This window comes from Pygoscelis adeliae, unplaced genomic scaffold, assembly GCF_000699105.1.
Source record: "Pygoscelis adeliae isolate BGI_AS28 unplaced genomic scaffold, ASM69910v1 Scaffold24, whole genome shotgun sequence".
Lineage (NCBI taxonomy): Eukaryota > Metazoa > Chordata > Aves > Sphenisciformes > Spheniscidae > Pygoscelis > Pygoscelis adeliae.
The window spans coordinates 1,864,236-1,881,735 of NW_008824806.1; the positions used below are offsets into that span (position 1 = coordinate 1,864,236).

The window sequence follows — 17,500 nt, forward strand, 5'->3', positions numbered from 1 at the left end:
TGGAAAGCTGCCTGGCGGAAAAGGACCTGGGGGTGTTGGTCGACAGCCGGCTGAACATGAGCCGGCAGTGTGCCCAGGCGGCTAAGAAGGCCAACGGCATCCTGGCCTGTATCAGAAATAGTGTGGCCAGCAGGAGCAGGGAAGTGATAGTGCCCCTGTACTCAGCACTGGTGCGGCCGCACCTCGAATACTGTGTTCAGTTTTGGGCCCCTCACTACAAGAAGGATGTTGAGATGTTGGAACGTGTCCAGAGAAGGGCAACGAGGCTGGTGAGGGGTCTGGAGAACAAGCCTTATGAGGAGCGGCTGGGGGAGCTGGGGTTGTTTAGCCTGGAGAAAAGGAGGCTGAGGGGGGACCTCATTGCTCTCTACAACTACCTGAAAGGAGGTTGTAGCGAGGTGGGTGTCGGTCTCTTCTCCCAAGTAACTGGCGAAAGGACGAGAGGAAATGGCCTCAAGTTGCGCCAGGGGAGGTTTAGATTGGATGTAAGGAAAAATTTCTTTACTGAAAGAGTAGTTAAACATTGGAACAGGCTGCCCAGGGAAGTGGTTGAGTCACCATCCCTGGAAGTATTTAAAAGATGGGTAGATGAGGCGCTTAGGGACATGGTTTAGTGGGCATGGTGGTGTTGGGTTGACGGTTGGACTCGATGATCTTGGAGGTCTCTTCCAACCTTAATGATTCTATGATTCTATCTAGCGCGTGGTCTACAACCTCTAAACTGATGGTTTTGCTAAAAGCAGAGGAGGCTCTTCTGTGCCTCAGAACAAAGCTTTAGGATTGGACATCCTTTTGGCCTGGGACACTGTGTTACACCTAAAATGCTTATCACCGAAATAAAGTTAAGTCCAGTTATAAATTGGAGGGCTGGGTTTGAACAATCCCACAGCCATTCTGACACTGAATCATTGTCCAGTCACAGTAGCTTTATAATATGGAATACCAGCTCCTCTGCTGGCTACCAAAAAGTGTGTAAAAGCTTTTATATAAAAGAGAAAATAGAGATAATATTGTACTTTCCGATGATTCTTTCAGTGTAGCAAAGAGCGTGGTATCGGCCTGAAGCTGTCACATCAACCACAGTTGACACTGCTTTTCCAGGTCTTGCCTAACAGCACAAACAAGCGGGGAGCTTAACTGCCAGCAAAATCGGGAACCGCAGCAGAGAAAAATGACAACCAGCCTGGACATGATGTAGGACCACTGTAAGCTGTCATCAGAAATGAAAATGGGCAAAGAATAAGCCAAATTATTTGGAGAATTTTCTATGTTAGAAATGTGTATATTTAACTTAATTGTAATTTATCTTTTTCCTCTACTACAAAAAAAAAGATTTTGTAAAAGAGAGACATTCTACAATGTGAAGCAGAGGCCACACTGCATAACTCCTGGGAATCATTTATTTTGATACAGATGTCTGGCACTTCCTAGCAGGTGACTTAGCAGGATTCTGGACTGGGAAATTTCTTCCTATTCCTTTCTTCCACCAAATATTTAGCCTCTCCAGACTAAAAACAAATAAAACCAAATTCTGTATTTTAACATTATTTTATAGGTTGACTGGATGAGATACTGCATCAGCCTTTGCTGAGCACAGTATAAAGCACACTAAGAAACATCCCCAAATTTGAGTCAAATGACTCACAAACTCTCTGTGCTGATGTAGCAGAAGAAAGTGCAAGCATCCGCTGTTTGCTGTAGTCCTGTAGATAGACATTTCAACTGATATTTATACCTCTAGATACCGCATAACACAATTAAACATACACTTACAGAAAAAAATAAGAAAGAACAAAGTTAAACAGCTCATGCACATTAAATCAAGGTTTGTACATACATAATGTCTGGTTTTGGAACAAAAACACCTCCTGACGTTAAACATTACTAGAAACCAAGATTCCGCTAAAGAACAAATAAAAAATAAGAGACAAAGATCTCACCAAATGTATTTAAAAATAATTCTACCAATATAATAACATGCTGGATAACATACCCAACATATAGAGAATCTTTTAATGTTAGATTAAAAAACATGATATATACATCAACTTGTTCACACATCCTCATTCCAAATGCAAAGTTGCACTGTCATTTTAAGACTCAGAAAATTCTTGAAAGCAATAGCTGTGGAGTTTGCATATGCACACTTTTGCATTGGATTATAAAAGCAGCCACTCTTCCTAATGAGGTCTTCAGTTCCCTTCATATTTTTTCACAATTATAGACACTCTTATTGAAGGAAGAGGGGGATGGATGACTACGCTAGGGACAGTTGATCAGCGGAAAAATTATCATAATCTTTTATCCAAAATTAGCCTCAATGTAAGAGATGCCAATGTTATTCCAATCTACAAAAAGGGCGTGAGGGAAGACCCAGGGAACTACAGATCTGAATCATAAAGTGCTCCCAAGGAGTAAGATCATGCCCTAAGCTTTCATATATGTCTTATGCTTAAGGTGAGCTATTTTATCATAGCTTATCAAGTAGTTTTTTCTCTCTTGGATCTCTCAGAGAGTAGAAACATAGATAGTGGTCTTAGGAAAAAGGAAACGCAAAATATTTTTTAATTCCCACCACTGCCTAGTACAACTTCTTTGTTCAGAGGGGATACAATTGTTCTCAGTGAGATCAAACATATGGAAGATTTACTTTTACACTGAATAATCATTTTTTAAATATATACCTGATTGTTAATTAGCAACACAGTATACCCAGAAACAAACAGAGTATCTTAACTACAACAGAAAAACCTCAACTGCATATTGAACTAAATATTCAAGATTTTAAAGTGCCTTTCTGCTTCATTTCTTACCTCTTCTCCTGTCCTGGGACGATATCCAGACAGAACCAAATAACCACCTTTTAGGCAAGGCACCCCAGCAGTGAGGCAGCACCTTCTAAAACAGTTGTCTTCAGAAAAGAAGACAACTCATACTGGTAGTTCTCCTGCTGTCTTAATAAATCTCATGGCGGACTTTTTACCTAAAAGCGGCTTCATATTCCTTAATAGTGTGCAACTGTTACCACCTCAGTAAGCTGCTGGAAAGAGATTGAGTGTCTGGATCAAAGAAACGTATCTGCAGTATCAAGGACAATGTACTGACCATAACAAACTACATTGACTGACAATTGAAGTTCTGAGGTGTAACTTGAGCCACAAATAACTATACTATCACTATCCAATGATATTGCTTATGGAATTAAACACAGTCCCTTATGTTGGTTGAGCCAACGTAGCATCTCGCATGTAGGCAGTATACCAGTAACCCTTGCTCTTACTGCCTTTCTTGGGCTGCAGGGGCTTGCACTGCTAATTGTGTATTGTCAGATTGTTCTCTTTTACCTCATCATAAGGAAGCCTGAATATGTCTATTCAATTTCTGTAACTCCTAAATGAATAATTTATTGTGATTTTATGTAATTTTACTCTAAATTTAAAGAAAAATAGCTTTTATGTTAGGGAGAACTACATTTTGCATACAACGACAAGTATAAATCACTGGACTGAGTATAAAAACTGACTACAGAACTTCAAATGCACAACTGTCTCAGTGACTATTTTCCTTTCTGGTAGATAACCATGATCAACAAACACTTTGCAACCCAAACACCTTGTAAAGTTATTAACTGTATTGGTCAGAAAGAACCTCAAGTTTTCCTAAACATAAACTAATTATGACTATTGTTTCTACTGCAACTCACTGATTTTAAGAAATGCAATATATTTATGCTGCGATTTGTTTTTGTAAAACTTTTTAAATTAAATAAATATTCTCTCAAGCTGGGTCTGTATTCTGCCACTACGTTATCCCTTGTCATGTTCTTTTAGCTCAGATTTACTTAACTTTCTCCAAGAAATTTATCTTATTTCAGAACAGGACAGTCAACAATTTAGACTTTTATTTTGCCTATTTGCTTAGTAGTATTTTATATGAGATTGTATGTATATATATGAGCTATACCCCACATGAAAATTAAAATTAGCCTTTATATTTAACCTTAACATTGTATTTCATGGTTGTTTTCACCAACTTAATGGTAGATGATAGACTGATATATGAAAAGAATGGAACTAACTGAAAAATTGTGTTGAGGATTTTTTAAATGCTCCCCTCACTTCTACAGAAGGCAGTCACACTTTCTTTTTCTCCTTTTTATTGACTGTGGCTTATTTGAATGGGAATTGAAGACATAAATTTGGGAAGATCCTTTTCCCATACAGTGGGAGAGACATTGCAGTCCTGTGTATGTAACCAGGAATCTAAAGATCTGGGCTTCATTGCCTGCATGGTCGAAGTAACAGCATAGCTACAAACTCATGGAAGAGCCAGATAGCTGCTCCCAATGCAACTCAGGTACATCCTTTCCCTTTCGGAAGGGCCCTTTTGGATCACTTTCAGATGACAACACGTTGAGCATCTGATTGACTCTGTCATGTTAGCAAGTGGCTAGGTAGCTTGGAATCGCTTGAGGACACAACTATTTTGCTTGAGCTTAATCAGATTAATCCAATCTTTCCACCACAATGCAGAGTAATTATGGCTAGCAAAATGCATACTATGTCATCCTGATGTCAGTGTTGTGTCACAAAGAGAAGTCTTCCTTAAGAGGTTGGACTTTTTTAGAGGTTTTCTTCTTCAAAGCATTACTAAAAACAGTTGTGAGAAGTCCGATGGACTTTGATTTGTAAACTTTGAAGTTTGCTGATGGAACCAGACTTTTCTTGGAGGGAAGTCAAGTTCACTTGGATGGCCAAAAATGAGTCTTCAGAAAGAAAATATGTTGGTTTCTAGATGTTGCTTGAAAAGACAGAAGAATGGCACACCGAATTAGACCAAATGATCATTTAGCCTACTGGGCTGCCTCTTCTCAGTGCCCAGAGAAGAGCAAACTAAGATGATGGCATACAGACGTAGCGACACTTTTCCAGACCACCCCCCACATCCCAGCATTTGGGGCTTCAGAGACTATGAAAATGAGGAATTTGTGTTTTGTATGGGTGGATTTTTCTTCCATTAATTTGTTCACTTGATTTTTGAGCCAATTTAAATGTTTAGCATCCATAACATCTTGCAGCACAGATCTGTTCCACAGCTTGCCTATATATTCCTTGAAGACCTACATCATCCTTTTAGCTTAATTTCATGTCTTTTACTCCTCGAACTGCAAGGGAACAATTAGATCCTGTGAACCTCAGCACTTGTAACTGTAGCTAAAAGGCAACCCTGCAGCCATAAAACACAAAAGATGGACTAGAAGAACTGGAGGGATGATGAAAGAGCAGAGATATCTTGGGATCTGTATGGATCATATCTCCTTCTCCTTTACCCAGTATTATTCAAAACTTGAGCCAATGGATTTTGGTATTCCCTGAAAAGTGTAAATAATGTATACCTATACCTTGTGCTCACACAGTTGGGCATGAAATACACTCAAAGATGTATGAGTATAAACTTGCTGCCTGCTGTTCAGTCCCACTTCAATGGGTATGTCAATGATGCATGTCTCTGTGTGTCTCTGCAGTTCTTTTTCTTTTCTTGCACTCCGTTAGCGTTGCCAGAATGCACTGTACGCTCTCTGGAAATCGATGAACATTAAAATTTTGTACAGTTATTAATACAAGAAGACCCAATTCTCTAACACAAAGCTTTCATAACTACAATAGTAAGAATAATAAAATATTAAAAGTATGAAAAATAAAAGTTTCATCCTAACAATGAGATCAATACTGAGGAAGTAATCTAATGCATTTTAAGTTTAAAAATAACGGGTTTTTGATCGTGGACTGCTAGTCCAGCCAAGTGTCTACACCAGTATTTGTCAAAAACAACAGTTCCTCATTGGTTTTTCTCTAAGAAAGCAAGCACACTAATTATGATTCTATAAAGGATACCCTTCTTACGTAAATCACATTTTAAATAAATAACTAATAGTAACACTAACGAAGTTGATATGTAGTGAAATGAAAATCACAACACTAAATCTCCCAGAACTAAAATAGGAAGAACAACTTCTTGTAGCATTTTTGTGGCACCCTTCTAAAGGCTCTATGCTAATGATGTTTACTCTCTGAGGAAAAAACAAGGAAAATATAGAATGATCTGCCAGGTAAAACAAAGGATTTCAAAACCTTTTTAGAATTCCTGTTGACAGTTTCACGTGAGAAAAAAGTGACTTAAATAACAAGGATTCTTCCCTGAAATAGGATTCTGTTTATGAGTTCCTCCTAAACTCTTTGACATTCATGGAGGTTTAACTGAGAAAAAATTTCTACGTAAATGATGTGGTGCATCAACATCTCTGATACATTAGATCCTACCTTAACTACAAGGAGGAGTCCAATTCTGCTATCACTAAAATTATTTAGGGTTTTCACTTAAAAAAGCTAAGCGATTCCACACATGCTAAAAGCATTATCTAATCTTTTTTGTGGTTTTTCACTACACCAGAATTTATTTTAAAGATGAAGCCATTACTGTAGTCAAGCCTTTCCAAAAGTACATCTAGTAACTTCTCTCTTACTATACTTACAGTCAAAAAAATCAAAAGGTATGATAAATCAAACAAAAGCCGATAAATATTTTATATTGACAGTCCAAGCACTATACACAATTGGCAGGTTTTACTATTTCAGTTTATCTTGACAATGTTACCGAAACCCAAGAGGGTTAGGAAATCGGTCTTGACAGCTACTAATACAATATTATCTCTGGATGTATTTTAGGATATTATTAAGTCAAAGATTAAGTATGATACAATAGCACTTATGTTCGTTAACTAGAAATATTCTAAAGAATCATACAAAAAGTTATAATTATTTGTTCCTAGAGGTATGGCTGGAGTATTACAATACAAACTGTACCACCCCAGTCAAATTACGATGATTAAATACTCACTCAAAGAACTCTATACAAGTATTCCCCACCCAAACCAAACATTTTCCTAGACTAAACTATTTTGCAAGATGTTAAATTAGTATGACTTTTCTCAATGTGGAAAAGAGCCTCCTTTCTTAACCTTGGCTCCAAGACTTGTTGGGTCATATTATATGCCAGGCCCTAAAATGGTTACAATAATAATGATCTCGCGTAAGTGGGCTGTTAGACTAATTCCCTTTATTTTCAGGTACCGTGAGACAATCACCGCAACACTATAAATACTCTAAAACAAGAAGGCATTAAAATCCTTTTAAAATGAACCTGTTGATATGGTGTAATGTGCTTATTGAAGAATCAGCACACTATTCTGTTTCCTACAATTTTGCTATTGGCTTCAATGACTCCCTACCTTCTAAAAAAAAAAACCAACCAAACAAAACCAAACCAAAAAACCCACAACATCACAGGACTAGAAGAGACTTTATGAGTCTTCAATATTTTTATTATTGTCATTCATATCATGAAAGTCCCTTTCTAAGCTGGTCAAGCTTTATCTTTAAAGTAAGTAGTGTGCGTAGGAGGTGGCTGTTGCTTCCACTACTACTACTAGAACAGCGTTCCAGAAACTCTTTTCTTTGCATAGTGAAACGCTTTCTTTTCCATAGTTCATTCATGCTTAGCTTAGCTAATTTTTCCCATGTTTAAAACTGTACTTAAGAAGTGTAAAGGATGTCTCTTCCTTCCTAAAGTTTGCTTCTTGACCCACACTGCACAGAGCAATCACACCTTTCAGCCTACGCATCTAGTCTCAATGAAACCTTCTTGGAGTTGTATAGCATAAAAATGTATATAGAATTTACACAACCTAACTGCAGGTGTATAGCAAATGTGCCAAGTTATCAGCCATAGTCAAAATGGTGAGATACCTTAACTTTGTGGAAATTCAGGGCAGCAGTACTAGAACCCTGAATCTTTCAACAGAACCTATATGGAGCATGTTTCTAATATACTAATAAGGCACCAGAAATTAGGTGGATTGCGTATCTCCCACTATTCCAGATGAGGTCTCAAAGATACCTTTTAAAAATCACATTAGTATTTCCCTACTTTTATTGGAAACACCTTTTAAAATTCATTTAGGATTGCTTTCTCACCTATGTTATATCATTGGTCGTTCACAGCCATACAGCAACCAATACACTGAGTTTCTCTCTTTCTTTTTCATTTTAAGTGATGGACATAAGCTTAAGGAAGAAACGTTTCTTAAGTTCTTAAACACATGACCTTGTACTTTGCTGTACTTTCTAAAATGTATTAGAATTTACTTTCTAAATTATATTCTTGAAAGATATCTATCTTGTACAACAGCCCAGTCCTCTTGTGAACCCTATCCTCCTATTTTCTTTTCTATGGGTGAAATACATGCCTCCTTATTGTTATGGCAGGCTTGCAGTTAGGCATGTTTTCTTCCTCACCTGGAGTATGGGTTCAACCCTTTCTAATCAAGAGATATTTTTTTGTATATGCAAACATCAATCACCATTCGCCTCTGAATTTGCATTATTATTTCCACTTCGGAGACTATGTCCTCAAACTGAGGTTTTCCATGGGATCCTAAACTGTTCTGGAAACAGAAATAAACACTGTTTTATGAGTTCACACCACACCGTATCTTATATTGGGAAGTATTTTTCTTTAATTTGGTAATTTGATTATTCTTAAGCATCGAGCCCATCGCTGCCTGTGCACTAAATTACAGCTGCATCAATTTGGAAATTACTTCTTCTACAAGTACAGGTTGATTTTGATATTTTTTTCTGATATGTTGGGTTACTGTATTGGTTTTCCTCAATACTGTGTAGGCTGCCTTTTCTCTCCGACTGAAAGCATTTTTCTTGAATAAATGAATTTACTGTGAACACTTAGGAGAAAATCTCATTCTTCATTCATACTTCAGGTTCTCGGTAAGATCCTTGAAGCATATTGATGTTGTTGGCACACCATACAGTTTCCTTTGTACATATTATTATTGTGCAATTGCTTTTCAAAGCTTCACATAATCAAGTAGTAAAGCACTGAAGCAGTGTTTAGTAAATTTTTCACCATTAATTCTATTTCATAACACCCTCATCTGTCTGTCTCAAGAAAATTATATTAGAAGCATAAGAAGGCATAAAAAGACCTAGAACATCAAAGTGGCAATTGTTGGACAACCCTCTTCCTCAACAGGATGGGCTGACGTGCTTTTCCACTCCACTGTGTGATTGCTTTTTCAGCAGTACACATGCCCACATGCTTTTTTTCTGCAGCATTACAGTGCAATATTCATGCATGTTCATCTGGATAATTTTAACAGTTTTTAATTCAACTTTACATGTATACAGCCCAAGTGAAGGTAAACTATAATTAACACCAATGTTGATCTTGGCATACATTCAGCTTCCTGATTAGCCTGCTCCCCACCCACACCCCCAGTGAAGTCCCCCTGCTAGGTAAAGCAACTGGACAACTAACACACAAACCACAAAATATTGTCTAATGATTTGAAAATTTCAAGACAAGTATTCAATTCACAAAGTAAAAGTAATCTGCAAAAAAAAAAGTGTGGGAAGTAATCTGCACAAGAAATGCCTCGAATGGCTATGGAGAGAGACTGGCTTTTCATGTGGAAAGGTGCATTCGCTACTATTGACTGAAGATTCTTCATTATTTAGTCACAGGACTTTGGTTTTGGTACAAAATTTCCTTGACTTTTACAATTGCCTGATGAAATGAAAAATCTTCGGGGGAAAAAAGAGACTTTCCTTAATAGCAATTCAACTAGAAACAATTTTTAAAAATCTACACCCATCTAGAGCATTCACAGAATATTTTGTTCAGTTGCTTTTCCTGCTTTGGTAATTTCTAAATCAATGTACACTAATGTGTTTTTCAAATTCAAGAGTATCAGGAGAGCCTTGCTTGAGTGGTGCGATCCTAAACTGGCATAATTAGGGCCCTGCCTGGGAGCAGACCCCTTTAATAGAGCTGCACACTGAGCGGGGAACCATTCACACATTCCCTCTAAGCTCTTCACAAGCTTTTCTGGGCAATGAGCCAGCTGGTTAAGAGAATCAGGCTGATCCGACCTGTTGCAAGAGCCTGGAGAAGTGGCTCAAGGAAACCTACACCTCCCAGCACCGCAGAGGAACTACTCAAGCAGCCCCAAGAGGAGCAATCGTGAACGTGCACACTGGCTGTTGCACCGGGAGGGCTTGCAGGAGGACAGAGCTTTCCAGCTGCTCAAGCAAGGCAAAGAAACTTCTGTAGGGCTTGGAGACTCCTATAGTTCAGAATATAAAAGCCAGCCCACCAATCCCATGCACGGCAATATTTCCTGGTATGAGACAGGCTGCAGATTCTGCCATGAGGGAAAGATGAGTCTGCTGGTCTGCTACGTAAAAGCTGCTGTGAAAAGACCTAGGCACTCTCTCTGAAGGCTTGCCTTTCTGAATCTGGGTGAAGAACCGGAGTGTGTTCTCCCCTCTCCTCCCAATCCTCTAGAAGTACCAGAATCAACAAGAGAGAAAGGGGGGAAGGGAAGACATGATAGTGATGTAGGTGACAAATGACTCCCCGACAGTCACAGCAATGGAGTGGCATGTCAGATTGCTGCACAGACATATGTTTAACATTAAAATGCCTCCTGAAATCCCTGATCACATAGTAATCCTAATTAGTATTCTGCATATTCAATACCTGTAAACAGAACTTGCATAATACTTCTTTCCTCTGCCTCCAAAATATTTTATAATATTGCAACAGTATTTTCAGGATAAAGATGTGCTCTCTGCACCAGCTAGCTTTTTTCCTCTCAGTTAGATACAGACGAAGCCATTATGGGATAACTTCCATTAGAAGGCTGCTAGTAAACATTTTTCCATGTTACAAAGATCATACATAAGGTTGGCTGTAATATTCTATGTACCTGAAAATGACAACTATCTGCTTTATCGATAAGAGATAATACCTCAAGGTGACCGATAACGACTTTAAATTAAAAAGGAAACCATACTAACTAGTGCCACTTTCTTTATAGATGTATTTTTAATACTGGAAATTTTCAAGACTAAAAAGTGACAAAGTAAATCTATTCTTGAAAGATTTTACAGCAGAATGGCACATGACGCAAACCATGGGTTTTCACGAGTAAAAGAGATTGTCAAAGACAGGACATAAGCCTTTAGAGCAGACTTGTATCTATATAAATAAGGACTTGCCAGCAAGTTTGTTATACAGACACTTCCACTGTAAAATATGTCCAGCTTTCTTTATTACTGTTTTTATCCCTCTACTTTAAATGGAACTCCTGTTTTCTACACCATGAAAGCTTGAACATGGCTATTTCTCCTTTCCCTCCCCCACCTTACCAAAAAACAACTCCTTGCCTTCTCTCCATCTCTTGGGGTTATCCTTGTCTTTAGAGTGGGTATCACTGATGCAAATTTCTGCACCTTAGGGGATAACTGCATATTCCTCCTAACAGACTTACAAGGGAAAATGGGACTTATGATTTTCCAGCAGCTATCTTCCAAATTTAATTTACCCCAAGCCTCAATGTTTGCTTATATGTAGGCCACACATTTCCTCCAGAATTATACTCGAGAGGGAAAAAGACTGTTTATCACTACTCTCCTCTTACACTACATATTAGGCATTTGCATCTTCCTAAATCAGTGCTTTCTAGCATATACAAAATCCTCCTACTTCCTATGCTTAGCAGCACGCATTAGATAAATAGAAATATGTAACACAGTTTTTGGAAAGACGGTTTTAGACCAATTAGATTTGTTTCTATTTTTATTGAATGTCATGCAAAGAAAGCTCTAAGTTACATCCATAACATTTTTTTTGCTGTTTTTAAACTGGGAATTTTTTTACTGACATTACACATGCACGGTTGCAGTCAGTGTGCATTACGTCAGAGGATATAATTTAGAAGCAGTGGGTTTTGCTTTTTTTTCCCCACATTCCCAATTTCTTATCTCTCAACAGCTCGTTATGTATGTTTAAAAAAGTAACTAAAAGTTACAATATTAATATGTTTGCTTATTTATTATGTGCAATGAATTTTAAATTCAGACCCATATGAAGATCCAAAGGGAGATGACCGAACTAGGAGAGAGTAAAGCATGAAGAGTACGTTAAAAGAGACTATGAATATCTTTTCATGCTAAATTTTCATGCTAAATTTTTGCATTTTTCATGTTTTTAAAAAAGTGGTTCTTCTGATACTATCCACTAATGTAATACACATTAAGTAATTAAACTTAAATGTATACTTACTTTTCCCAAATTTTATCAAATGATTGCACTTCAGTGAAGTGCTCATGCTAAATAAACAAAGCTTACCTTAACAACTCAACACTCCATACAGCATGATATTTATACAACAGGCTTGGTACACACTGAGCTTAACCCTTTGATTCCAGGAGTCATGATTTCCTGACATGCCATCCTCATACAGAATGCATTAGTACTGATGTTGAAACAACGAATCTCCTAGCATGAAAGAAAACCCAACTAACCAATTTATTGTAGATATATTAACTTATGGGATTGAAGATAATTATCTATTTATTCTAATCAAGATGAAGTTCCAAGTCTGACTTTATGAAAATAAACTGCTTCTTTAGAGACGTTACAGGGAATAGAAATAGCCAGGCTTTTCATAGCTCTTAGAGCAAACAAATAAAATTACAACTAGCTGTCCAAATCACTACACTATGCAGCCAACAATAGTATGCGTATCATGGACAGAATAGTCTAAGCACCGAGATTTGCCTACCTGGAAGGGAAACAATTGCAACGCTGTACGCGAACACCCACCAGTGGCAGCAAATTGACAGCATTTACCTTTGGGTTACGCTTGTGCTCTGCACAGTTGTTGAAGAACCGCAAGTCTTGCTCATGACTGTAAGTGTAACAAGAACAATAAAGCTGCCAGTTTTAAAACTCAGGCTAGATGACACCAGGTTCTTCAGTGGCCGTAAGGACAGTGACTTTCTGCCTCAGGAGAATGATCTGCAGGATCTAAGAGCCACAATAACATTTTCCCTGTTATGCCTACCATGGAAATGGTGGTGATAGGGAGTGAAATCCGTGAAAGCTATCAGCTTGTTTCACCATGGATTACCACAATCACAGCTTCTCCAGAAAAGAAAAATATTCTGAAACAAAAACTAGTACTACAGAAATCTTAACCCTACTACTGCAATATGTTTTCCAGGATGCACAGTAAGGAAGTAAATGCTGTTATCTCATCATATGCCGGTTAACATTATCGTCAACTCTCATCACAAACCCTCCTTAGCTATTCTGCAATATGTCATTAATCAATGTATGTACTGATTGGATCCATTCAATTGGTGCATCAGTGTAATGAATGGCATATATAAACATGTTTCAAATACATTTATTCGGACATCTATATGTGAAAGTAAAATCACTACTACAATTGGTACTCAAGCTTGTCAGATGGGATGTTTTTCTCCTTCTGTTTTGCATAAGACATGCTAATGGTTATGCCATCTGCAGTCTGAAACCCAGAAAAATGTAAATCAGAAAGTAATAGCAGATCAAGATAAGCATCTATCTAAAACTGTAATTTTTGCAGGTATTCTGTTAACTCACAATCTAAATACAAACCTCCTCTCCCTGGAAATACAGGAAAACTACTAGATACGGGTAACTTTTGCATTAAAAACTGAAACAAAAGCATTTGCCAACACAACATTCCTCTTTTACCATAGATCACAAAGCTAGCGTTAAATTTAAAAAGGTTTTTCATGAGAAGGATACAAAAGACACTCGAACTCTTCTAGGAAAATCCAGCGGTTCTCTAAAACCATCCCCTCTGTAAAGCACAGTAGAACTTGACCACTTACCCAACACCCTGTTTTTGCAAAGTTGAGCACACAAATTTGAAGTTTTCTTCAATAAGCTTTCAACTTGCTGATTAGCTAGTAGGTGCTGTAAGTCACTAAAATACTTGACGCATTATGGAATAACAGAGAGAACATATGTAAAAACACCATACGCTACTTTCCCCCAAATATCCATCAAATACAAAAAGATGACCACTAAAATGAATATCATTTTTTTCCTTCTTTGGCACATGGAACAATAGAATAGTTTACATCAAAATATGGAGCACATGAGAGATGCAATGGCAAGGCTTACCTAACACCCACATTTGCCTGCAGATGTGTGAGCCAGTTTTAAAAGTTTTATTAGGTTTTTACTAGATTTATAAATCAGTTCTAACATATCTCCAGTTGCCAGATCAGTAAATTGCTCTGAAATTAGAGGAAATTAGAAATACACTGATATTAAACTATTTTAAAATGTTGGGAGAAGTCTGTTTCCTTAAGCACAAACACAAGTGCAAGTATTTTTGTCTCATAAACCTCAAACTGCTTATACACATTTAGCAATTCCTACTGCTAGGAGATTTTGGCTAAAGTTACCATTAAATTTGGCATAATAATAATACTGTACAGTTTTATGACCCATATTACAGTATTTGGTGAAACAGGCATCACGATGCTCAAAATGTGAATTTCCACTACATAATGAACAATGAACAGCTCTGTAGTAACAGTAAAAGACAGAAATAGAAAAGCTCCAAGGACGCGTTTTCAAAACCTTTATACATCCTTTTCACAAAAGGAGAAAATTAAAATGGAGTTTGTGCTCGTACCTGAATTTACATGGTATTTGATACATAAACCAAAGTCTGGGAGCAAATTCCATTTTCATCTCATTTAAAAATGAACCAAATGAAGTGTCCAAGGCGAATAAAAGGACTGTGTACATACTGATCATGGAAGGAAAAGTTGGAAACGTGAGCGATAATCTTGGCTTTAGGGAGCATCTAACAATTCTGAAAAGAAAATTATTTGCTTTATTTTCTTCTTGTTGCCTCGCAAGTGTGACTCATGAGGCACTGACTCTTCCTGGCAAACACGTTAATACAGGATGTCTCTACAATACACCATCCCATGGCATCAGGCCAGGGTTAGTGCTTTGGGAGTAGGAAAGCACAAGACTCCTCCTCCTCACCTCATCATCCTCTGGGTTATGTGTATGACTGTCTTTGTCTCTAAATATGGTTTTCTCTCCTTTCACTGATGTCTATCACAAATAGTGCACCCCCACATCTCTTCAGCCGTAAAAAGAAGGTTTACGAATGAGTGGAGAATGTGAACAGAGAAGTCAGTAGCTCCTGAACTGCTCCTGTTTACAAGTTGGAGGATTAAATTAAGCTAAGTTCACTGGGAAACACATACTGGAAAAATACCACTATTTTTGCCTGTTTCATATACTTCCCTTAGCGTCTGGACCTTGTACACTCCTAGTACAGCCCATGTTATCTTTCAGAATGAGAAGCTGTCACAATAAACTACTTTCACAGTATTCATTAAATCAATCATCTCTGTGATTCAACCCTTCAAGATCACCAATTCCACTTCTAAAAACTTTAAAAGACTACGTAGTTCATAAGCTGCTGCCTTTACGATTACTACTCCTGGGTGCCTTCAGCCTAGAAGATATTTAATACAAAGCAAAGTCAAGGGCGAAGAGTGGAAAGTTGAGATGGTCCCAGGATTCCTACGCCTCTGGACTGGACTACAACTACAGCATGGCAGGATGCCAACTTGACACATTTTCTTTTTTTCCATTTTCTTTAGTCATTTCCCTAAGTTCTTGCTTGGTTCTGAGCAAATAAATACAACTTTAAAAGTATATTTGAAGGAAGCTGATGTGGAATGTCCAACATTGCTCCATGAAGTTTCACAAAGAAAAGGAGACAATGTGAATTACATACAAAAACTGCACAAGTGATCAAATTTCACAACATTTCACTGGTGGAGAAAAAGATAAATTCTGATGCCTGGGGTCCTCCATTATGCACGACAAAAACTAAAAATGAGATAAAAATGCCCTATTCCATCAGAAAACAGGGGAAGTCCCAAGAGGATAAAGGCTCACCCAGAAAAATAGATGTGAGGAAGAGAATGGTAGCAGTTTATACTTTTTTATTTCGTGAACAAAATAAAATCATCTCTCGTACATCTTTTGTCTGCAACAGACTGTAATTCAGCAGTCAAACACTCATATTTGGTCTATATACAATGAGAGAACCAGTTCTGTCAACAGAACGCAGTTTCATATGGAACCCTGAATTAGCAACAAAAGAACTAAAACCTCAAAAAAAAAAAAAAAAAAAAAAACCAACCAAAAAAAAAACCAGATAAACTTTTTCAAGTATAAAATGCTATATATAGTTTTACTAATAATGCATTTAAAATAATTATCCAATTACAGAACTCCTATTCACCCAAACACAATCTGAAGCCCAACAGCATTCCAGTGTGAAACTCCATGACATATGCTTTTCTAAAATGGCAGAAGCAGCTCTTTCGTAATTTCATGCAGTTGTGTTGGTAGTTTCTGAACACTTCTCTGTTTGTCACTTAGATATAGTACCAATGAGTTATTTAGCTTTTTTTTTTTTCTGGATACTGTTTTACTCTTTGTCTTAACACAGCCGTTTTTACAATTTAATCCATGTAGGTATAAAAATCACATATCAATTTTGCAACGTCTATAAAGAATTAATTTATACCATAGCTACTGAACTCAGACTTAAGTCTTAGACCTTTTTAAGCATCTATAGCCACAAAAGGCTTTTGTAGCTTACAGTGAATTTTCTCTGTGAATGAGAAGTCACCAGCATGCAAGCCTGTAACCTCTTGTATGTGAATATGCACATACACAGCATTAGAGCACAGGCACCCACCCACACACCTCACGTGTGAGCAAGCACAGAGCTCTTCCCTGAGAGCAAGGATACTTTACTAACCTGCAGTGGTCTCTGTTTATCACTGCCCTTAGGAGATTTCAGTGCACTTGTCTGTTGCTGTAAAAGCAGCTGCCTTGCTGCCTGGAGTGCCTACAAGTAAAAAAAAAAAAAAGTAAGTAATTTCCACCAGTTCTTAGAAAGAGATGAGTTACTCATTGCTAATGTTAGGTTAAAGTCCAATCGTGCAGTCTCCTATTTGACTTGTATTTGCTAGATTTCAGACTTCAGTTTGTTTTTTACTTAAAACATAAAAAAAATCATCGGAAAGTACATATATAGGACTTCACTAGAATTTATGGATGTACATGAAATCCTGCAGGAAATAAAGTTAATTTGTTTAAAGTGCTTGAAGAGGAAAAATCATAAACTGCATCAATAGCCTCATTTCCACAAGGAACTTGTCTTTGAGTGTTCAACTAAAATGCCCACTCCCTTGCAAATTATCATTCAATTTGCATTTTCATATTAGAATTTTGAAGCAAAAGCAAGTAGACTTCAAGTGTTACCGGAAGCTGTAATTAAATTTGACAAATCAACATCAGATTATCTTGAAAGTGAATTAATAAGGATATTCATTGAAGATTAAAAACACTTTTTGTACTTACAATTCAAGGAGAAACCTCTCCTTTGACAAAATAAAGTGCAGTTTTAATGCCAAATAAAAATGAGTGGTTTTCATTTGCATTCTTAGGAAAATCAGAGAACAAAGAAATT

At 37.3% G+C, this 17,500-nt stretch overlaps 1 protein-coding gene across 1 annotated transcript in view; it reads right to left on the reverse strand.

Annotated features, from left to right (window-relative positions):
- Nucleotides 1-16,850, reverse strand: part of FOXP2 (forkhead box P2) — a 133,356-nt gene extending 116,506 nt beyond the window's left edge. Inside the window, exon 1 of the mRNA XM_009324060.1 lies at nucleotides 16,787-16,850. The gene's annotated coding sequence lies outside the window, so the exon portion shown is untranslated. The remainder of the gene's footprint in view (nucleotides 1-16,786) is intronic.
- Nucleotides 16,851-17,500: the final 650 nt, after the last annotated feature.